Source organism: Spea bombifrons, chromosome 9 (genome assembly GCF_027358695.1).
Source record: "Spea bombifrons isolate aSpeBom1 chromosome 9, aSpeBom1.2.pri, whole genome shotgun sequence".
Taxonomy (NCBI): Eukaryota; Metazoa; Chordata; class Amphibia; order Anura; family Pelobatidae; genus Spea; species Spea bombifrons.
In genome coordinates, this window is record NC_071095.1 from 15042478 (window position 1) to 15063393 (window position 20916).

Consider the following 20916-nt stretch of genomic DNA (forward strand, 5'->3'; position numbering starts at 1 on the left):
TACATAGCTGGAGATGTAGAGCTGTAGCTGCAGAGATATGTCTATGGATGTAGGGCTGGTGGATAGATATGTATGTATATATATATATATATATCTATATATATATGAATGTATGTGTATATATGTATATATATATATATATATATAGATATATATATATATATATATATATATATAGATAGATAGATAGATATATATATATATATAGATATATAGATATATATATATATAGACATATATATCCTGTATGATATGGGTCCGCTGCCTATGTACGTTTTGGGGTGTTTTGTGCACAAAGTCCCGGCCATTCCTGGAAGTCAAATCGGCCGCGGCTCCCGGGAGCCTGCCGCCGGGTAGCGGGGCCCAGCGTTCCTCCCCGAGCTCCCCCGACCTCGCAGGGGCAGCCGCACGGAGCCGCGGCCGCACAAGTTGCTCACGGCCGGCTCGCGCTGTTACTTTGTAAACTAGTATAAGATAAGAGAAATAAATATGAGCATTATGCAATAAATTTTAAAATGTATATGTTACTCTGGGGGGTCTGTAGATGAGGGTCAGAGATGAATCCAAAAGTTCAGTACGTGTCTCATAGACATGAACATGCAGTATGTATCATAAATCTAGACCCAGTCAAATCTCATTGAAGCTCAATTGCCAGAGAGGCAGTTATTTTCCGGTGGGCAAAGCCATTGAGTGGCTTTTGCTATTGGATTGAATCTCCATTTGAACCGTCAGGGACTCAACTTGAGACAACTCATGAAAACCCTTGAAAATCTTGGACGACACACCAAGATCACTAAACTCTCACCTTCGTATTTCTGGGAGTTACACTTAGTTTTAGTGCTCAGTTTCAATATTAGTAACTTGAACCCTCGTTATGAATTGACTCCTGTGATGTGAAATTGGTGGCAATCCAGTAATATTCAGGGATGTTACCAGTAAGCGTGTACCTGGTTGGGTGACTTAAAATAGAGTTTGAATAACCATTGGTTATCTATTGTTCCCTTCTGTATACATTGTCAGACACTAATAAAAATCTTAATTTGGTTAAAATGTATTGAGCAAACGGATTTCGATCACTCCGATTTACGCATTGCTGTAAATATAGATGCAGCCACATAATAGAGACATTCAAACAATGAATGAACCAGATCATGCTGCAGTAAGAGGTCTCGTTATATATTTTCCTTGGCTATGTCTCTCCAGGCCATCCTTCACCAAGAAGGACACATGGACGATGGTGTCACCTTACAGAAGTGTCAGCACGAGGAGTCCCAGGCTGCAAGAATCATTCGTAACACCACAGGCTTATTCAGTCAATTTATCAGGTACAGCTACAGCAGAATAATGAATCTGCCACAAGTAGCTGTAGGGATTAGTAGATGTATATGCAGCAACTTTAGCTTCTACTGTATATTGCGTTGTGTCCAGAGCCGGCCTTAGGTGTTCCCCATCCCAAAAAAAGAAAGTAAAAAAATCTTGTAACAAAACTCACTATCTCATCCCCCTTTATCACTATCTACCACCTCTGCCCCTTCTCACTGCCTTCCACCCTCTGCCCCTTCTCACTGCCTTCCACCCTCTGCCCCTTCTCACTGCCTTCCACCCTCTGCCCCTTCTCACTGCCTTCCACCCTCTGCCCTTTCTCACTGCCACCCCCCTCTACCCCTTCTCACTGACCCCCCTTCTACCCCTTCTCACTGCCTTAATCTCCCCCCTCTGCCCCTTCTCACTGCCTTACCCTCCCCCCTCTGCCCCTTCTCACTGCCCCCCCCTCTGCCCCTTCTCACTATCTACCCCCTCTCCCTACTTCTCATTATCCTTACTTACCTTGTTGAGTCCTGCGGTGGGAGCGGGAGGCGTCCGTCTTCCCGCTCTAAAGCGGTGCCGGCATTTCATGTTGAGCCGGAATATGATGTCGTATTGCGGCGCTGAACATGAAACGCCGGTACCGCGACCGGAGAGTCAGGGGTGCCGAACGGTTGCTGAAAACTTCACGAGCGCCCCTGCCCGGGACTTAAATTAAAACATTGGTGTTTTTTTGTTGTTTTAAAAAAAACTTTATTTAACATGGAGGATGTTAAATAAAGTAAAAGAAACCGATGTTTTATTTTAGTCCCGGGCATGCGCCCCTGTTGCCACGGCGCCCTGTGCGGCCGCACAGGTCGCACACCCCTAAGGCCGGCCCTGGTTGTGTCCTGATGCAAACAGGTAGAATATATTGGAGGCAAGCTTCCTTTTTAATATTTCAGGCATGGCTATCTGCCACCGTTTGCTCATATTTGCTCAGCTTGTAATCATTGATACCATTTAATACGATGGCATAGTTTTCGTCACCAGATTAGTATACATCACACTGTATCCCAGTTTAGATATGGATCCCACCTTATCCCTTGAGAAATTCCTGCATATGTGTGGCCTATATTTGGAGGTCTTGATTGCACACATTGGTGAACAAATTGTCACCAGTCCTTATCACCAAAACATGGAAAAGCTGTCTCCACGGTTGTAAATAAAATCATTTCGAAAAACATGTTAATAAATTGTGGAAGTATAATTACCTGTGAAGACGGGTGCAGCTCACATCTTACGGAAACAAAACACTAAACCCAGGTATTCCTTTTATTAAGTAAATAATTAAGTTTTTACTTCAATAACGTTCATTGGCGTGTTTACCAGCTGATGCTATGTATTATGTTATCACTTAACGTGCGTTGCATATAAAATAAGGTTCACGGCGGACTGCAGATCATCCTATCCGCTCTGGGCGGTAGTGAACAGGGGAAAAGGATGATAACCGGAAATCTTAGTAGGATACATTGTAAATGTAATTGGTTTTCTGCCGTTTTTCATTTCTTAAGTGATTTGGATTCTCTGACGGGAAACAACCGGACGGTCACAGCCCCCATCGCCCTGCCTATTGAGGAGGTAGTTCAAACCCTGCAAGACTTGATTGCTTACTTCCAGGCTCCCGAGGAGGAACTGGAACATGAAGATAAACAGAATAAACGCCGTTCACTAAAGAACCGACAGAACCTGTTCAAAGAGGAGGTACGAGGAGAAGACCCTTTAACAGAGAACATTCTGCTGAACAAATGTATAAAAAATCTTTTAAGATATGCCTTATCAACTCAGCGCCTTTCCCAATACATTGGAGATTACTCTCCAAACTTCATCCTGCTCTACAGATTATAGTAATCAAGTCTTCATCTTTTTGGAAGTGTGATAGGTTCACACCTTTCCTCCCATGTAATGTCTTGAATGAAGTAGCTTCCAGTTTCGGTACCTCTTTTACAAATAAAACAAGAGACACTTCTTTATTTCAAAATTTTATTAAACGTCAGAATGGAATTATTTGTCCGCGGTGCGGACTTAAACTAACTTCAGCACCGCGACACTCAACCTTTATTAACATGTTACAAAGTGTCAACTATTATAAACACACAAATTTGACACAATATATATCAATAATTTATTGTCAAAACGAAAGAAAACATAACCAATTGTAACCATTAATAACCACTTAATAACCAAATAAGTAACCTGCTGGTATGGGCGTGTCCACCTGTATCTCTGCTGGAACTGCCGGCGTCCCCTAGCGCAGCAGTCACATGACCCTACGATTCACAGGGGCGCATGCCCCTGGAGTGTCCTGCACTTACACCTCTGTGCACCACAAGTAACCGCACCTAGATGGTTAACTCCTGCACCGTACCAGCTTAACAAACCAGAGTACCCGGCGAATGCCAAAATTAGGGGAGGGATGGGCGGGAAAAATCTCTTGAAAATAATTGCCCCTATAGGCCACGACCCTTCCTTATATACCCCCCAGGGAGGGTAATTACCCCCTCCCTTCTGGCCCTGCACGTGCCACCAAACTTAACTCTTTCAGTGCCAAAATTTCCGCTTAGTCATGCCTTAACCCCTTAAACCGGCTTGACCATGGGTACCTCGTCCGCACTACATTCATGTGGCCCCTCTGTCCAATTCTTTCCCTCCGGGGCTGTTCTTAAAAAGAGGTTATTCTCCACCCTAAGTGATAAGTTACCAAATTTCAATTTTATACATGTGGATAGGTCTCACATTCAATAGATGAAATCGTGAGCACAATTATAAGAAAGGACTATGAATTCAAAATAGTAATTATTTATTTAACCCCTTCGCGACCTTTGCCGGTTCAGGACCGTCATGACATACAGGTCACTAAATGACCTTTGACGGTCCTGAACCGTCAAAAAGTTAAATAAGCGTAAACGGCTTAAACGGCGTTACTGTAATGCCTCGATGTCGAGGCATTCAGCAAGGCCGAGATCGGCATCGGGGGCCATGTCTGGCCCCTCCCCGGGGCGTCAACAGCCGCCATAAAAGCGTTTGTGTGTTAAACGTGTGAAAAGCGTTTGTGTATCGGGCACCAGCGTTTGTGTATCGGGCACCAGCGTTTGTGTATCGGGCACCAGCGTTTGTGTATCAGGCACCAGCGTTTGTGTACTCACCTACGTTTGATCTAACATTTGAATAATATTACTATTAATAATGGAGGGATTTGCTTTCATTCTAATACCGGCTCTTATCATGCAAGTAATCCTCCTCTATATGATCTTAGGTTTACCAGGTCTATGCGAAGAGATCCCCCGAAGACGTTCACAGTATACTGAGATCCTTCGGGACTGACTATGTGATCCTAGAGGACAGTATATGCTATGAAAGACGCCACGGACGGGGCTGCCGCCTGCGTGACTTGTTGGATGTCGATAACGGACACGTAAGAACCATGCTAATAAGAGTGTTTTTGGCTCCTTTTTGTTTCATTTCTCTGTGGTTGTAAAGTGTGGTCACCTTCTCTCCACGGGTTTCTCTGTAACAGATCATGGACGGCCCCGGCGATAATGATCCTGATCTGAAGCCCTCACCTCACCCTCGTTTCTGCGATGAAATTAAGAAAGACCTGGCTTCTTACACCAAGTACTTCACCAGAGTGTTTAAGAACAAAACATTTAATGCCTACAGACTTACGAGACAACCTGTTGTAAAGTAACGCGTGGGACCCGCATGGAGCAGCGCATGCCCCGGACCCCCGATCCCCTTTTAAACTCCGCGGGGAGGGAAAGGGATCTTCTGCTGGATCCAAGGTCCTTGGACGTATCTGGGATTCGTTTTCTGCCGTGGCCGGATCTCTTTTTATTGTTTGTTTTATGTGTTTGCGTAGAGCGTGGAGTACCCGGTGAATGTGGACAATCAGACCTCCAGTATTACGGACGCCGCCGCAGCCGCCGCCATCTTTTTTTTGTGGGATTTGAGTGATTTTCCCACCCTTCGGCATAAGAACATTTGCCAAACCTTGACAGATGTAGCTTCGACTCACGGGCCAGGCTTGGCTCATTTGCTCAATTAAATAAAACACCAACACACAAGATGGGTTTGAAAAGGCCACAGCCGTTTTATTTAACAGTCATTGTCCTGTAAAACCTGAAATAATAAACATAGATGCGTTAACAGAGACAATGACGTAACCAAAACCAACCTAGCTTGCCAAGTTATCCAGGTACCATACCACACACCAATTTTGGGAGGGGACATACCAGGATGCCCCAACCCGGACCTGAGGTTCCAAGCACCACTCCTTGCAAGGAACCTCCCACCGGTTATGACCACCAATGATCATACCACCACATTAACCCCTTGGATACCTGGCAAGCTACCGCCCACGACTGTGACTAATGCAGCAACACCTTACCACACACCAATTTGGGAGGGGACATACCAGGATGCCCCAACCCGGACCCGAGGTTCCAAGCACCACTCCTTGCAAGGAACCTCCCACCGGTTATGACCACCAAGGATCATACCACCACATTAACCCCTTAGATACCTGGCAAGCTACCGCCCACAACTGTGACTAATGCAGCAACACTACTCCACAAACTCAACCACATAAGGGGAGGGAGGGTGGGACAAACACCACCAGGTAAGGTTAAACAAAATGGATCCTTACCCCTGTGATCACCAAATATAAATAACCTCCTACCAAAACTCCTCCCCTATAATCCACAATTCCTGCCTTAGCCTAGCCCTGCTCAGCACTCTGTCAGGGCCCACTCTAGTCCATTCTGGCCCCCGTGGGCTTCATTCTTTTTGCCGCTGTGCGTTTCACGAGACGTTCCCGGGTAGCAAATCACAGTGGATATTTTACAGATCATGAGCATTAACCCTTTGTTCCTTAACACGTAAAGGCATTCGCTGTATGTTAGTAAACTTATTACCAAAATGTATTAACCATTTATGTACCTGCATACCTTTTGTTTACATATTTTCTGTATTTTTTGTGTATACACTGGATGTAAAGGGTTAGTTACTGACCAGAAATTATGCAGGAGATTTGACCCAATTGGATTAACTCTTTCATAAATGTATAGCAAATTGGAATGCGGGGTGGGCTGCAAGTCTCATCATCCACACACACACGCATCAGTCTGTGCATTAACCGCATGGTAGCCATTGGCTTGCCCCCGTGATCTTAGCTTACTGGTAAACTTTCAAAGGATGATGGGTGTTGTAGTCCCAATTGGAAAGTAGGCATTTTTATTCTGATGGCCACAGTGCATTAGAGGTCTGGTTAATTAAGGCAAAATTCTGGTCGCAGGTCCCTTTGAGGACATACACTTCATAGGATTTAGGCGATTTAATATTCCACGTGCTGTTGAAGAGGTTTGGAGAAACGCCACGTTTCCACAGGAGCCCCCCGAACGCCGCACGCATCATCAAAAGGGAACCGAAGAGTGCGTCGAGAAATGAGTTTCAGGAGACAAATGTACACCGTTAACCCATTGTGTTATGTGATATAACAGTATCCATTTTTGTGTTTGTTTACATAATAAATTCTTAAAACTTTACCCTGTGATCAAGTTTTTTTGGTATTTATGCAGTGATTGCTGGTTTTAACTCCTGTATGCAAGTGTATAGTGTGGCCGGTTCCATCCCCGTCGGTGCTGTGGTGTTACAGCGGCTGTGTGCATACGTTAGGTTTTAGAGTGTGAATATAAGTGGAACCTTCAGGCATCATAAGCCCATGGGGAGGAAGAAAGCCCAGTATGAAAGTGTAGTGTTATAGTGGCTGTGTGTGTGTATGTAAGGTTTTAGACCCCGTGATTATGAGTCAGGAGCAGGCAGGCATTATATGTCCATGGGGAGGAAGAAAGCCCAGCTGTCTCGCGGCCTAACAGTTACGTATACCCACCATACACATATAGCAAAGGATCACCGGAGCTGCTTATAAATGTGAACTCCACTGTGTAGGTAGAAACAGTGAATATATAAAAAGCTCTCAATGAGAGAGACCGGGGAAACAGAGGAGTGAGTGGGTACTCACCGGATACAAACGTATCACGCTCAATCATGAATGAAAAGAAAGTAGAAAACTCAGCCAGGATAATAGTCTTTATTTCTGGAAACACCAACCAGTTTCGGTGTGAACAAACGCCCTTATCAAGGGGAAACATGACCCACCATACACAGAAATGCTGGTTCGGGGGCCCCCTTGTATATAGTGTTATAGTGGCTGTGTGTATATGTTAAGGTTTTAGCAGTGCATGTGATTATATTTGAGTCAGGGGCATGAAGGTGTCAAATATATACATTTCCAGTTGTCTCGTGGCCTAGCGGTTGGGGATGGTGTCATATAATTGGTCATGTGATCAGAGGGGTGTGTTCTTGAAACAGAGTCTGATATAGGGGCAATGCAGGGACCTCAAAAGCAGAACTCCATGATATACTCTGATCGGAACAATATCATAAGAAACCGTCTGGACTTAAGGACTTAAGGTGAGAGGGGATGCAGAGTGTGGAGATGCAGAGTGATGGCGAGAGGGGATGCAGAGTGTGGAGATGCAGAGTGTGTGTGTGCGCGCGAGAGAGAGAGGACGCAGAGTGAGTGTCTGTGCGCACGCGAGAGGGGGGAAACAGATTGAGCGCAGTGTGTGAGGTGGCGCAAAATGTGAGGGGGCACAGAGTGTGGGCAAGAGTAGAGTTTGAAGATGCACACTGCGGGCAAGAGGGGATATAGAGTGTGAGCGAGAAGGAATGTTGAGTGTGAGCTTGAGGGGCCGAAGAGTGCTGGCGAGAGGGGATGCAGAGTGTGAGGACGCAGAACGTGGGCGAGAGAGGATGCAGAGTGTGAGTATGGAGACTCAGAGTGTTTGCGCTGAGGGGACGCGGAGAGTGCGAGGAGGGTCGCCGAGTGTGAGAGCTCCTGAGGAGGGTCGCCGAGTGTGAGAGCTCCTGAGGAGGGACGCAGAGTGTGAGAGCTCCTGAGGAGGGACGCAGAGTGTGAGAGCTCCTAGGGAGGGACGCAGAGTGTGAGAGCTCCTGAGGAGGGACGCAGGGTGTGAGAGCTTCTGAGGAGGGACCCAGAGTGTGAGAGCTCCTGAGGAGGGATGCAGAGTGTGAGAGCTCCTGAGGCGGGACGCCGAGTGGGAGAGCTCCTGAGGAGGGACGCAGAGTGTGAGAGCTCCTGAGGAGGGATGCAGAGTTACGTAGTATGTCCACACGACGGCGCCAAAGTATAACAAATTCCAACTTAATATTGTTAATGGAACCGTCATGCGTACCAGTGACCAGCAGGGGTCAGCATTTTCATGACAGTTATATATGATATATTTGGGCCTTGCTGCCCTCTGGTGAGGATGGATGATTATTGCACCGAGAGAAGCTTCTGGTAAAAGAAATAGTGAGTGTGTTCTTCATGCAGCATACAGATTATGGAAACAATAACATCACAGGGTAAATCAGACTCCATTAAATATATATGTATTCATAGGTTGTCATGCAGTATATGGTGTAATACAGTACATGATGCCGCCAAAGGATAACAAATCCTAACTTCATACCATTTAACCTGACATGTAATTACATAGTATGTCCACACGAGGGCGCCAAAGTATAACAAATTCCAACTTAATATTGTTAATGGAACCGTCATGCACACCAGTGACCAGCAGGGGTCAGCATTTTCATGACAGTTATATATGATATATTTGGGCCTTGCTGCCCTCTGGTGGAGATGGATGATTATTGCACCGAGAGAAGCTTCTGGTAAAAGAAATAGTGAGTGTGTTCTTCATGCAGCATACAGATTATGGAAACAATAACATCACAGGGTAAATCAGACTCCATTAAATATATATGTATTCATAGGTTGTCATGCAGTATATGGTGTAATACAGTACATGATGCCGCCAAAGGATAACAAATCCTAACTTCATACCATTTAACCTGACATGTAATTACATAGTATGTCCACACGACGGCGCCAAAGTATAACAAATTCCAACTTAATATTGTTAATGGAACCGTCATGCACACCAGTGACCAGCAGGGGTCAGCATTTTCATGACAGTTATATATGATATATTTGGGCCTTGCTGCCCTCTGGTGAGGATGGATGATTATTGCACCGAGAGAAGCTTCTGGTAAAAGAAATAGTGAGTGTGTTCTTCATGCAGCATACAGATTATGGAAACAATAACATCACAGGGTAAATCAGACTCCATTAAATATATATGTATTCATAGGTTGTCATGCAGTATATGGTGTAATACAGTACATGATGCCGCCAAAGGATAACAAATCCTAACTTCACACCATTTAACCTGACATGTAATTACATAGTATGTCCACACGACGGCGCCAAAGTATAACAAATTCCAATTTAATATTGTTAATGGAACCGTCATGCAAACCAGTGACCAGCAGGGGTCAGCATTTTCATGACATGCAATTATATATGATATATTTGGGCCTTGCTGCCCTCTGGTGGAGATGGATGATTATTGCACCGAGAGAAGCTTCTGGTAAAAGAAATAGTGAGTGTGTTCTTCATGCAGCATACTGAATATGGAAACAATAACATCATGGGGTAAATCAGACTCCATATATGTATATAGGTTCATATGTATATATGTATATGTATACATATCATAGGTTCATTGCTGCCCTGTGGTGGGGATGGATAATCATTGCACAGAGAGAAGCTGCTGGTTAATGAAATGCATCTGCAACAAATGCAATAAACGCCACTGCAGGTGACATGAAGGGTCCTGATGTCGGTTTATATGATTATTATCATCTTGTATTTATATAGCGCAAACACTGTATGCAGCGTTTCTTACAATGCATATATTCAAGGGGTCTGACAAGACTAGAAATGACAGACTGAGACAAACCCATACATTTGGTGGAGAGCCCTGCCCATATTACCTGCCATGGAGAAAGGTCACTTCTCTAGCGGGGTTAACTCTTAAATCCAGAGTTAAGCTCAGGATCGCCCCTGCTGTTACTCAGATTCTCAGAGTACCTCTTTATTAAGGAGTCCCACGTGAACATGCACTCAGTAACACAGAAGACACCGTGACGTTGCATGATTTTTATTTTACATGAATGATTTTCTACAACATACAATACTTAGAATGTTAGCACTGAGCCCGAACAGCGACGGCGGTACAGATTTTAACAGAGGGAGCCGGGTCCGAGCGGGGATGGGGCTGATTTTTGCAATGTCCCAATAGGAGGGATGGATTCGGCTCAATGTATCCGTCACATTTCTAGAGACGCGTGTAATCTGGTGTAAACCAGTGGAAGTAGTCACACTCCATGTATTGGAAGAAACTGGTCTGCCAAAGCAGCATTTGACTACCATGCGTGAAACAAGAGATCCACGGAATCAACCCCTTCACTGCTGGACGGAACCCCTGCTGTATATTACTGGAGGTGGTGAGTGGGGTTGATGTTTTCCCGTGGCCTGCGCAGACGAGTCCTTCCCTCCTCCTTTTCCATCCATCAATTCACATACCTGCTGCACCCATTCGCTGGCCTTTAGACCCTTATCTGCCGCTTCCTGCAAATCGACACAACGCAAATTAAAGAAGCCCCAGAAAGCTCGCTGCTTGGCAAGCCCATAAGTCTAATAAATGCCTTATAGTAGAACCCGGAAAAGAGATGAGAATTCAAAGAGATGAGCCTATAACCTGAGGCACCTGACACAAACACCTAATCTTCCCGGCATCGTTATCTACAGTAAAGATAATGGCTGCAGTGTTTGGCGACTGAGGGGGGTTTAAAACAGGAGGATCCAGGTCCCCTGCATCGCTGCGGGGGTTCTGGATCTTAGTCTCATAGTCAAACCTATTTGAGGTCTGATTATAAGACGACCCCGATTTTAAGACGAGGGGTGTTTTTCAGAGCATTTTCTCTGGAAAAAACCTCGTCTCATAATCGAGCAAATACGGGTATTTTTTTTTTTTTTAAAATACAAACTGGGCCGAAAGGGTTAAACCCTGTGTTTCATGCTGTTGTGATGTAGCATCTGAGATGTTTGCCGCTCGCTTATATGTCTTTAACGATACGATTGTGTTTGCCTTGCGATGGGCCGCACGCCGCTGTGGCACACAGAGGGTTAATATTGTAGCGCTGTTGACTCTTTGTGCAGAGTTTATGTCCATGTTCTGGGGTTTGATTCGCTCGCTGGGCCACGGCGTGCCGGTTACCCTCTCATGTGTGTAAAGCTGATCGTTCCAAGTTCTTGGTGCTGATACGTTGTATATATTGTGTATATAAGTAATAATAATAATAGTAATCATGCCGTCTGCCATTTTTGTTTGCTATGTGTTATTTAAAGCCTCCCGCACGCCCCTAGATGCCCCTCGGTTCTCTGCCGTGTTCTGGACGTTCTGTGTTTAATTGCCCGGATAATTCTGACTTCGTGCAACAAATGTGATAAGGATTTGGCTCTTTATATCGTAACTTTATATCTGCATATCTGCGTCTTTATATTATAACTTTATATCTGCAGATCTGTTTCTTTATATTATAACTTTATATCTGCAGATCTGTGTCTTTATATTATAACTTTATATCTGCAGATCTGCGTCTTTATATTATAACTTTATATCTGCAGATCTGTGTCTTTATATTATAACTTTATATCTGCAGATCTGCGTCTTTATATTATAACTTTATATCTGCAGATCTGTGTCTTTATATTATAACTTTATATCTGCATATCTGCGTCTTTATATCGTAACTTTATATCTGCATATCTGCGTCTTTATATTATAACTTTATATCTGCAGATCTGTGTCTTTATATTATAACTTTATATCTGCAGATCTGCGTCTTTATATTATAACTTTATATCTGCAGATCTGCGTCTTTATATTATAACTTTATATCTGCAGATCTGTGTCTTTATATTATAACTTTATATCTGCATATCTGCGTCTTTATATCGTAACTTTATATCTGCATATCTGCGTCTTTATATTATAACTTTATATCTGGGTCTTTATATTATAACTTTTGCATCTTTATGTTGCATCATTAAATATGTTGGTTGACAATGAACCCCATTAATTTCCCGGTGCCCCCTGAGGCTGGGGTGAGGATGAACAGACGCCATGTCTGAAACCTTATATAGCACATGCTATAGTCCAATCTTACAGCATAAAGTGCAGATATTGCCCCGTTATACATCGTTCACATAATAATGATTATTATTGCCCCTCTCCCTGCTGTAGGTGCCCTGTTACAGCTCCTGTAGCTGTCCTCCGATGAATATCACGGTTTATTCACGTATTGTTACTGCGAGGTCTGCCCCCCGCAGGCTGTCAGGATCTCCTGGTAGGAATGGAGGTGGATCTTGCAGGTAGAGGGCAGCCCTGATTGATCCACCTGGGTCAGGACTGCTGGGCTGTTCAGTGATTTCCAAAGAGCTGCTTTGATGTTGCCGCTTAATCCACTCTTTCTATTAGGAAATGGAAACCCAAAAGACCCCACAAGTTTGCGTGGGGGGCTGCTGTAAATTTTCTTCCCCACGAAAAGCCTGTTTGGGGTGAATTGGGGAATTATCTGCTCAATCAAGCAGCAGGCCAAGGCCCTGGAATATAATATTGGTTGCAGATCGGCGGAGCTCTGGGGTCTGGATTATTACACCAAAATCTACCCCGTGGAGGGATTGTTTGGACTCCGGCTGAACTGTTACAGTAAGGACACGGAGGGCCGGTGAGTGGCTTGTTTATAAGACAAGCATGTGGTTTTATTTATCAATAAATTGTTTTGTTTTTTTAAAATACAAACTGGGCCGAAAGGGTTAAACCCTGTGTTTTATGCTGTTGTGATGCAGCATCTGAGATGTTTGCCGCTCGCTTATATGTCTTTAACGATACGATTGTGTTTGCCTTGCGATGGGCCGCACGCCGCTGTGGCACACAGAGGGTTAATATTGTAGCGCTGTTTACTCTTTGTGCAGAGTTTATGTCCATGTTCTGGGGTTTGATTCGCTCGCTGGGCCGTGGCGTGCCGGTTACCCTCTCATGTGTGTAAAGCTGATCGTTCCAAGTTCTTGGTGCTGATACGTTGTATATATTGTGTATATAAGTAATAATAATAATAGTAATAACGCCGTCTGCCATTTTTGTTTGCTATGTGTTATTTAAAGCCTCCCGCACGCCCCTAGATGCCCCTCGGTTCTCTGCCGTGTTCTGGACGTTCCGTGTTTAATTGCCCGGATAATTCTGACTTCGTGCAACAAATGTGATATTAATGGCTGTGGGTAGTTGGCTCGGCCACGCGTTACTTTCACTGGATTTGGCTCTTTATATCGTAACTTTATATCTGCAGATCTGTGTCTTTATATTATAACTTTATATCTGCAGATCTGTGTCTTTATATTATAACTTTAGATCTGCAGATCTGTGTCTTTATATTATAACTTTATATCTGCAGATCTGCGTCTTTGTATTATAACTTTATATCTGCAGATCCGTGTCTTTATATTATAACTTTAGATCTGCAGATCTGTGTCTTTATATTATAACTTTATATCTGCAGATCTGCGTCTTTGTATTATAACTTTATATCTGCAGATCTGTGTCTTTATATTATAACTTTATATCTGCAGATCTGTGTCTTTATATTATAACTTTATATCTGCAGATCTGCGTCTTTATATTATAACTTTATATCTGCAGATCTGCGTCTTTATATTATAACTTTATATCTGCAGATCTGCGTCTTTATATTATAACTTTATATCTGCAGATCTGTTTCTTTATATTATAACTTTATATCTGCAGATCTGCGTCTTTATATTATAACTTTATATCTGCAGATCTGCGTCTTTATATTATAACTTTATATCTGCAGATCCGTGTCTTTATATTATAACTTTATATCTGCAGGTCTGTGTCTTTATATTATAACTTTATATCTGCAGATCTGTGTCTTTATATTATAACTTTATATCTGCAGATCTGTGTCTTTATATTATAACTTTATATCTGCAGATCTGCGTCTTTATATTATAACTTTATATCTGCAGATCTGTGTCTTTATATTATAACTTTATATCTGCAGATCTGCGTCTTTATATTATAACTTTATATCTGCAGGTCTGTGTCTTTATATTATAACTTTATATCTGCAGATCTGCGTCTTTATATTATAACTTTATATCTGCAGGTCTGTGTCTTTATATTATAACTTTATATCTGCAGATCTGCGTCTTTATATTATAACTTTATATCTGCAGGTCTGTGTCTTTATATTATAACTTTATATCTGCAGATCTGCGTCTTTATATTATAACTTTATATCTGCAGATCTGTGTTTTTATATTATAACTTTAGATCTGCAGATCTGTGTCTTTATATTATAACTTTATATCTGCAGATCTGCGTCTTTATATTATAACTTTATATCTGCAGATCTGCGTCTTTATATTATAACTTTATATCTGCAGGTCTGTGTCTTTATATTATAACTTTATATCTGCAGATCTGTGTTTTTATATTATAACTTTAGATCTGCAGATCTGTGTCTTTATATTATAACTTTATATCTGCAGATCTGCGTCTTTATATTATAACTTTAGATCTGCAGATCTGTGTCTTTATATTATAACTTTATATCTGCAGCTCTGTGTCTTTATATTATAACTTTATATCTGCAGATCTGCGTCTTTATATTATAACTTTATATCTGCAGATCTGCGTCTTTATATTATAACTTTATATCTGTGTCTTTATATTATAACTTTATATCTGCAGGTCTGTGTCTTTATATTATAACTTTATATCTGCAGATCCGTGTCTTTATATTATAACTTTATATCTGCAGATCTGCGTCTTTATATTATAACTTATATCTGCAGATCTGTGTCTTTATATTATAACTTTATATCTGCAGATCTGCGTCTTTATATTATAACTTATATCTGCAGATCTGTGTCTTTATATTATAACTTTATATCTGCAGATCTGTGTCTTTATATTATAACTTTATATCTGCAGATCTGTGTCTTTATATTATAACTTTATATCTGCAGATCTGTTTCTTTATATTATAACTTTATATCTGCAGATCTGCGTCTTTATATTATAACTTATATCTGCGTCTTTATATTATAACTTTATATCTGCAGTTCTGTGTCTTTATATTATAACTTTATATCTGCAGATCTGTGTCTTTATATTATAACTTTATATCTGCAGATCTGTGTCTTTATATTATAACTTTATATCTGCAGGTCTGTTTCTTTATATTATAACTTTAGATCTGCAGGTCTGTGTCTTTATATTATAACTTTATATCTGCAGATCTGCGTCTTTATATTATAACTTTATATCTGCAGATCTGTGTCTTTATATTATAACTTTATATCTGCAGTTCTGTGTCTTTATATTATAACTTTATATCTGCAGATCTGCGTCTTTATATTATAACTTATATCTGCAGATCTGCGTCTTTATATTATAACTTTATATCTGCAGATCTGTGTCTTTATATTATAACTTTATATCTGCGGATCTGTGTCTTTATATTATAACTTTATATCTGGGTCTTTATATTATAACTTTATATCTGCAGATCTGCGTCTTTATATTATAACTTTATATCTGCAGATCTGCGTCTTTATATTATAACTTTATATCTGCGTCTTTATATTATAACTTTATATCTGCAGATCTGTTTCTTTATATTATAACTTTATATCTGCAGATCTGCGTCTTTATATTATAACTTTATATCTGCAGATCTGCGTCTTTATATTATAACTTATATCTGCAGATCTGTGTCTTTATATTATAACTTTATATCTGCAGATCTGTTTCTTTATATTATAACTTTATATCTGCAGATCTGCGTCTTTATATTATAACTTTATATCTGCAGATCTGCGTCTTTGTATTATAACTTTATATCTGCAGGTCTGTTTCTTTATATTATAACTTTAGATCTGCAGATCTGTGTCTTTATATTATAACTTTATATCTGCAGATCTGCGTCTTTGTATTATAACTTTATATCTGCAGATCTGTGTCTTTATATTATAACTTTATATCTGCAGATCTGTGTCTTTATATTATAACTTTATATCTGCAGATCTGCGTCTTTATATTATAACTTTATATCTGCAGATCTGCGTCTTTATATTATAACTTTATATCTGCAGATCCGTGTCTTTATATTATAACTTTATATCTGCAGGTCTGTGTCTTTATATTATAACTTTATATCTGCAGATCTGTGTCTTTATATTATAACTTTATATCTGCAGATCTGTGTCTTTATATTATAACTTTATATCTGCAGATCTGCGTCTTTATATTATAACTTTATATCTGCAGATCTGTGTCTTTATATTATAACTTTATATCTGCAGATCTGCGTCTTTATATTATAACTTTATATCTGCAGATCTGCGTCCTTATATTATAACTTTATATCTGCAGATCTGTGTCTTTATATTATAACTTTAGATCTGCAGATCTGTGTCTTTATATTATAACTTTATATCTGCAGATCTGCGTCTTTATATTATAACTTTATATCTGCAGATCTGCGTCTTTATATTATAACTTTATATCTGCAGATCTGTGTCTTTATATTATAACTTTATATCTGCAGATCTGTGTCTTTATATTATAACTTTATATCTGCAGCTCTGTGTCTTTATATTATAACTTTATATCTGCAGATCTGCGTCTTTATATTATAACTTTATATCTGCAGATCTGCGTCTTTATATTATAACTTTATATCTGTGTCTTTATATTATAACTTTATATCTGCAGGTCTGTGTCTTTATATTATAACTTTATATCTGCAGATCCGTGTCTTTATATTATAACTTTATATCTGCAGATCTGCGTCTTTATATTATAACTTTATATCTGCAGATCTGTGTCTTTATATTATAACTTTATATCTGCAGATCTGTTTCTTTATATTATAACTTTATATCTGCAGATCTGCGTCTTTATATTATAACTTATATCTGCGTCTTTATATTATAACTTTATATCTGCAGTTCTGTGTCTTTATATTATAACTTTATATCTGCAGATCTGTGTCTTTATATTATAACTTTATATCTGCAGGTCTGTTTCTTTATATTATAACTTTAGATCTGCAGGTCTGTGTCTTTATATTATAACTTTATATCTGCAGATCTGCGTCTTTATATTATAACTTTATATCTGCGTCTTTATATTATAACTTTATATCTGCAGATCTGTGTCATTATATTATAACTTTATATCTGCAGATCTGTGTCTTTATATTATAACTTTATATCTGCAGTTCTGTGTCTTTATATTATAACTTTATATCTGCAGATCTGCGTCTTTATATTATAACTTTATATCTGCAGATCTGTGTCTTTATATTATAACTTTATATCTGCGGATCTGTGTCTTTATATTATAACTTTATATCTGGGTCTTTATATTATAACTTTATATCTGCAGATCTGCGTCTTTATATTATAACTTTATATCTGCAGATCTGCGTCTTTATATTATAACTTTATATCTGCAGATCTGTTTCTTTATATTATAACTTTATATCTGCAGATCTGCGTCTTTATATTATAACTTTATATCTGCAGATCTGCGTCTTTATATTATAACTTTATATCTGCAGATCTGTGTCTTTATATTATAACTTTATATCTGCAGATCTGCGTCTTTATATTATAACTTTATATCTGCAGATCTGTGTCTTTATATTATAACTTTATATCTGCGGATCTGTGTCTTTATATTATAACTTTATATCTGCAGATCTGTGTCTTTATATTATAACTTTATATCTGCAGATCTGTGTCTTTATATTATAACTTTATATCTGCAGATCTGTGTCTTTATATTATAACTTTATCTGCAGATCTGTTTCTTTATATTATAACTTTATATCTGCAGATCTGCGTCTTTATATTATAACTTATATCTGCGTCTTTATATTATAACTTTATATCTGCAGTTCTGTGTCTTTATATTATAACTTTATATCTGCAGATCTGTGTCTTTATATTATAACTTTATATCTGCAGATCTGTGTCTTTATATTATAACTTTATATCTGCAGGTCTGTTTCTTTATATTATAACTTTAGATCTGCAGATCTGCGTCTTTATATTATAACTTATATCTGCAGATCTGCGTCTTTATATTATAACTTTATATCTGCAGATCTGTGTCTTTATATTATAACTTTATATCTGCGGATCTGTGTCTTTATATTATAACTTTATATCTGGGTCTTTATATTATAACTTTATATCTGCAGATCTGCGTCTTTATATTATAACTTTATATCTGCAGATCTGCGTCTTTATATTATAACTTTATATCTGCGTCTTTATATTATAACTTTATATCTGCAGATCTGTTTCTTTATATTATAACTTTATATCTGCAGATCTGTGTCTTTATATTATAACTTTATATCTGCAGGTCTGTTTCTTTATATTATAACTTTAGATCTGCAGATCTGTGTCTTTATATTATAACTTTATATCTGCAGATCTGCGTCTTTGTATTATAACTTTATATCTGCAGATCTGTGTCTTTATATTATAACTTTATATCTGCAGATCTGTGTCTTTATATTATAACTTTATATCTGCAGATCTGCGTCTTTATATTATAACTTTATATCTGCAGATCTGCGTCTTTATATTATAACTTTATATCTGCAGATCCGTGTCTTTATATTATAACTTTATATCTGCAGATCTGTGTCTTTATATTATAACTTTATATCTGCAGGTCTGTGTCTTTATATTATAACTTTATATCTGCAGATCTGTGTCTTTATATTATAACTTTATATCTGCAGATCTGTGTCTTTATATTATAACTTTATATCTGCAGATCTGCGTCTTTATATTATAACTTTATATCTGCAGATCTGTGTCTTTATATTATAACTTTATATCTGCAGATCTGCGTCTTTATATTATAACTTTATATCTGCAGATCTGCGTCTTTATATTATAACTTTATATCTGCAGATCTGTGTCTTTATATTATAACTTTAGATCTGCAGATCTGTGTCTTTATATTATAACTTTATATCTGCAGATCTGCGTCTTTATATTATAACTTTATATCTGCAGATCTGCGTCTTTATATTATAACTTTATATCTGCAGATCTGTGTCTTTATATTATAACTTTATATCTGCAGATCTGTGTCTTTATATTATAACTTTATATCTGCAGCTCTGTGTCTTTATATTATAACTTTATATCTGCAGATCTGCGTCTTTATATTATAACTTTATATCTGCAGATCTGCGTCTTTATATTATAACTTTATATCTGTGTCTTTATATTATAACTTTATATCTGCAGGTCTGTGTCTTTATATTATAACTTTATATCTGCAGATCCGTGTCTTTATATTATAACTTTATATCTGCAGATCTGCGTCTTTATATTATAACTTTATATCTGCAGATCTGTGTCTTTATATTATAACTTTATATCTGCAGATCTGTGTCTTTATATTATAACTTTATATCTGCAGATCTGTTTTTTATATTATAACTTTATATCTGCAGATCTGCGTCTTTATATTATAACTTATATCTGCGTCTTTATATTATAACTTTATATCTGCAGTTCTGTGTCTTTATATTATAACTTTATATCTGCAGATCTGTGTCTTTATATTATAACTTTATATCTGCAGGTCTGTTTCTTTATATTATAACTTTAGATCTGCAGGTCTGTGTCTTTATATTATAACTTTATATCTGCAGATCTGCGTCTTTATATTATAACTTTATATCTGCGTCTTTATATTATAACTTTATATCTGCAGATCTGTGTCTTTATATTATAACTTTATATCTGCAGATCTGTGTCTTTATATTATAACTTTATATCTGCAGTTCTGTGTCTTTATATTATAACTTTATATCTGCGGATCTGTGTCTTTATATTATAACTTTATATCTGCAGATCTGTGTCTTTATATTATAACTTTATATCTGGGTCTTTATATTATAACTTTATATCTGCAGATCTGCGTCTTTATATTATAACTTTATATCTGCAGATCTGCGTCTTTATATTATAACTTTATATCTGCGTCTTTATATTATAACTTTATATCTGCAGATCTGTTTCTTTATATTATAACTTTATATCTGCAGATCTGCGTCTTTATATTATAACTTTATATCTGCAGATCTGTTTCTTTATATTATAACTTTATATCTGCAGATCTGCGTCTTTATATTATAACTTTATATCTGCAGATCTGCGTCTTTATATTATAACTTTATATCTGCGGATCTGTGTCTTTATATTATAACTTTATATCTGCAGATCTGCGTCTTTATATTATAACTTTGTATCTGCAGATCTGTATAATAATGCACCGATACTGGATGCAAGAAATCCGCTTTGGAATGTTGATAAATTGATTGAGTAATTGGAGGGAAAGGGACCGGGGAGGAAAAACTGGGAGCGTACAAGGGGTCGGCCTGCCCGCGTACCCGCTGCCATTGCACGCGTACCCGCTGCCATTGCACGCGTACCCGCTGCCATTGCACGCGTACCCGCTGCCATTGCACGCA

At 38.6% G+C, this 20916-nt stretch overlaps 1 long non-coding RNA gene across 1 annotated transcript; it reads right to left on the reverse strand.

The window, feature by feature from the left end:
* Positions 1–10827: 10827 nt before the first annotated feature.
* On the reverse strand, positions 10828–11081 carry LOC128504818 (uncharacterized). The gene is made up of 2 exons (XR_008355492.1): positions 11016–11081; positions 10828–10885 (listed from the first exon to the last, which is right to left on the reverse strand). It is a non-coding gene; the product is annotated as an uncharacterized LOC128504818 (long non-coding RNA).
* Between the last annotated feature and the right edge of the window lie 9835 nt (positions 11082–20916).